Source organism: Chinchilla lanigera, unplaced genomic scaffold (genome assembly GCF_000276665.1).
Source record: "Chinchilla lanigera isolate Chin_1 unplaced genomic scaffold, ChiLan1.0 scaffold00004, whole genome shotgun sequence".
Classification (NCBI taxonomy): Eukaryota; Metazoa; Chordata; class Mammalia; order Rodentia; family Chinchillidae; genus Chinchilla; species Chinchilla lanigera.
In genome coordinates this window covers 9,206,944-9,211,415 of record NW_004955405.1, presented here as the reverse complement: position 1 = coordinate 9,211,415, position 4,472 = coordinate 9,206,944, and the positions used below count along the sequence as shown (strand labels likewise).

The 4,472-nt window shown below is 37.6% G+C and overlaps 1 pseudogene; it reads left to right on the top strand.

Annotated features, from left to right (window-relative positions):
* The first annotated feature begins 1,915 nt into the window (after positions 1 to 1,915).
* On the top strand, positions 1,916 to 2,414 carry LOC102016974 (annotated as a pseudogene).
* The last annotated feature ends 2,058 nt before the right edge of the window (positions 2,415 to 4,472 follow it).

The following is a 4,472-nucleotide window of genomic DNA, read 5'->3' as shown; positions in this document are numbered from 1 at the left end:
TTAAATTTGTATTTAATTTTAAAAATCCATAGGAATTTTATGCCATTAGCAGTGTGTGTGCTTTGATGTTTGGGAAACAAAGTAAGTGTGGCAGGATGTTAATTATTGGGAAACCTTGGTATAACAGAGTCTGTCTCAGTTACTTTTCACTCATTGAGACAAAATACCTGACGTCCAGAATTGAGGAAGGAAAGGTTTATTTAGCTCACAGTCTGTGGAGGTTTCAGTCCATACTCGGCTGGCTCCGAGGCAGAGTTATACTTGGCAGAGGGCAACCGTTCATGGTGGCAAAAGCTGCAAGAGCAAAATGGAGGAATGGCGGAGGCAGCCTCTTTTTCTCCCTTACATATGCAAAACTACCCGCCCCAGGGCAGGTGTAGCTCTCACACCCATAATCAATCAAACTCTAAAAGCCTATCCCTTGACCTCATGAGGCATTGGGGGGACACAGACACAAACCACAACAGAATCCTTTTTCCAATTCTTACAGCTTCCCCCCATTACTTTTTAGAATTCTTCCTAGGTGTGGGAGAAGGCCCCACACCCAGAGCAGACACAGTCCAGACCCTAAAAATATGGACTCAGAACATGAAGTATAGAAGAAGTAAAGCTTTTAATAATGATTCTAAAGAAACGGTTGTCTGTCCAAAGGTAGATATGTGCAATTCAAACAAGCAGTAACCTTTGTACCCCTAGCCCACATGGTCCCTTTGTCCCTCATTGGCTGAAGTTAGGGGGATATAATAATCTTTCCCATTGCCATCTCAGTTTCCCCAGTTTCTCAGAAAACCCCCTCCCTCGCCACCTCCTTTGTGTGTTCTTTTGATTGTAAAACTTCACTTGTATAGCAGTTATCTAGGCCTGACATCTCCTTCTGGGACTTTCTAGGTTGGAGTCATTCTTTGTGGATCAGTCAGTACAAAGCTAAGCAAACGGGCCATCTGTCTATAGTACTTCTTACACTAGGACTCAATTCCCAGCACAACAACAGAAAATGATCATCGACTGCAGGATCAAGTCCAAACCAGACTGCTCGTATAGACCCTTGCTTAACTCATTAGCCTCTTCTCTCACTACTCTTTTGACTCTAGTAATAACAGGTTACTCTTGGTTTCTAGAGCTGTCTTGGTTACTTTTCTCTCGTGGAGACTAAATACCCAATGGCCAAAATTAGGGAAGGAAAGGTTTATTTAGCTTATAGTTTGTGGAGGTTTCAGACCATATTTGGCTGGCTCCAAGGCAGAGTGGCACATGGCAGAGGGCAAATGTTCATGATGGCAGAAGAGAGCAAAGCTACAAGAGCAAAGGGGGAAATGGCAGAGCAAGCAAGCCTCTTTCCCTCCCTTATATTGTAAGCAGGCTACCCCCGCCCACGGGATGTGTAGCACTCGCATAATCTCCATGCCCTCCTCTTGCACTGGCTCAGGATGAATACAAAGTAAGCACACTGGTCCCCTGCTGAGTCACACAGTTAACCTTCTAAACTTCTCACACTGACACAGTGAACAACATCCTAGAGCAGGAAGGGCATGTCCTTTTCACCCCAATAATTGGATTGCAATTATGTAGAACTGCTGAGTCACTCAGCCAAACCCCAAGTTGACACGATGTATCAACCATAACAAGAACATATTGCAATTTCATTCTTTCATGTTCTTATTCCTCCTGTTCTCTCTACCTGGAGGGCCATTCCTTGTTCTCTCTTAATGAAATTACTATTTCCTTACTATCCAGCTGCAACACTAATTGACCCATTAAATTTTTGTGGATTCCTCAGCTTTAATCAGTGCCTCCTCTCTGCCACCTCTAAGTCAAGTGCTATTGTTGCAGCTAACAGAAAATTTAGCCAACACTCAGTAAGGATTTATAATATCCTAGTCTTGGCTCACAAAGTTTATCATACCCCCAGTACTGTGTTGGAAATTTAAGCCCTACCTCCCCATTTTCTAACAGCATATACAAAAGGACTATGGATGATAACTCTATCATCACAAATCAGTCAAAGATCAGTCTCTTCTCCAGGAAATTATCAGAGACAAGCAATGATAAGAGAATGACAATACAGTGGGAAATTTGGCTCTCCCCACGTGAATCAGTCAGGATCTTCACCATCACTTCTGGCACATGACCATACTTTTAAGCAGCCTTCAAGCTCCCAGTGGCTCCAGGATGCACCGTCATCACACTGTGAAGTCAGACAGAATTACCATCCCAACCCAGCAGATAGACATTATAGCTGGGAACAGCACTACACTGATCATGGGTCTGACCATCAGTACAAGGGAACAAAGAATGTCCTCTAGGAATACAGGAATCATGATGCATGGAGCTATGTCTAGAATAGAAGAGACATTAATAGAGATGGAAAATGGTGCTCATCTCAGCACCAGCAAATATTTAAAAATATTATGTAATAGGGACATTTTGGGCTCTTTTGACTAAACCGGTGTAGAATATTTAGAAAAACCATACAGAAAAATTGCCACATTTCTTTATGTTTTTTAAACCTAAGGCTACAGAGAATGTGATTAGAGTTTTATTACATTAATAATCTTTAACCTCAATATTTTATGAAGAAGAAATGATTTTCGGCAAAAGAAAGTAACACAATCCCTAATCATTTTAGACAAGAAACAAGACTGGTTAAACTATAAGGCAAATATTTCAGCTATCTGTTATCCTTTTGTAATGAAAGAAATTTCTTGTTAAGTAACTCTGATTTTGATGTGTATAATGGAAAATATCCAAATTGATAGTCTGAAACAGCTATCTATTTTTGTTAACAAAGTAGAAAATATAAGTTTTCAATGATTTATTATATTAACCATTTATTCAAGAAAATTGAATTTGGGTATAAATCGTATATAAATTCTGTGACATGCTCTTTTGAACTTTACCCTTCATGAAAGTATAATTCTACACATACTATCTCTTTCTAAAATTTTAAGATTTTTCATTAAGTTATATCACTCAGGAAGTTACATATCTGTACACACAAGTTTTAAGTTTTTTTTTGAGGCAAAGTCTCATTGTGTAGTTGAGGGTGGCTTTGAAGTCACTGTGTAGCCCACACTGATTTTGAACCCAGGGAATCCTCCTCCTTCAGCCTCCGAAGTGCTGGGATTACAATTATGTATCACTACACCCTGCTGTATGAATACATTTTACATTATAAATTACAATGTTAATATAAATTCCCTTTTTCAGGAAGAACAAAAATATCAAGGATAGATGAAGTGTTAAAATATTTTACTGAAGATATTTTGGAGGGAATAAAAGATTCATGAAACTTTTATGTGCTGCCTCTCTCATTCAAACTTTGGAAATTTTAATCTGAGTACATGCATACAGGACACATTTATTAAGGAGTTTGTACAAGTTGTTTGAGCATTTGAAAGAATTTAATGTTAACATTTTCTGTTTTTAAAATTTTTAAATATTAAAAAGTTTGAAACTTTTATGTATTAAGATACTATTGCCCTTCCTTGACAGAATTATTTATATAAATTCAGGCTGGAGATATAGCTCAGTGGCATAAGCACTTGCCTGGCAAGCCTGAGGTCATGAGTTCAATTCCCTGTACAAAAAAAAAAAAAAAAAAGAGAGATATTTAAACAAATTCCTTGAAAATCTTGGATCTTTTTTAATACTGTTACTTTTTAATATATTAAAAATGTGAAAACAGAATAGAAATGCATGCTTATTCCTGGTTAATGCAGTTTTCTAAAGGATAGAATCAGTGTTTGACTGGCAGACATTGTGAAAACCATCTGACCTAATTTTATAAGATAGCTTGACCTTAACTGAAATGTTTTAATTGTAGCATGCACACGTTTTAATACTAGAAAGTTTTTGTTTTTGTTTTTGTTTTACAGTGCTGGAGATTAAACCTAAGCCCTCACATATGCCAGGCAAACACTCTACTACTAAGCTACATTGCCAGCTGAAAGTGGTTTTTAAAATTAATATATAATTTAAAATTAATAATATATAATTATAATAATATACAATTATTGTATAATTAATAATATGTATATAGAGTGCATCAAAAAACTCTACAGTGGGATCACACAATGCATATTTCAGGATGAACTATATAAATCATACCCCATATGTCTAGATAATAAGCCCCACATGTTCATTAGACAGTGAAGATGGTAAATTGTATTCTAAATGGTCATTTTTACTCATGAAATGCAATAAAAATAGCACATTTTGCTAAAACCTCTCTAAAAGTCAGAATTTCCTTTACCACATTACAGAGAAGTTTTCCCACTATATATTGTAAATTTTCTTTAAAGAATAGCTTATCACAGGAATGAGAGGGCTTGGGGCATGGTCTGCCTTCTCCCTCTGGCCGGACCGTCATCTCCATCGAGGAGCCCTGGGTAATCATGACTATGGAGGAACAAGAAAACAGCCTGTTGCTAGACACAGGTGCAAGTCTCTCGGTCCTTCTTTTCAATCCTGGC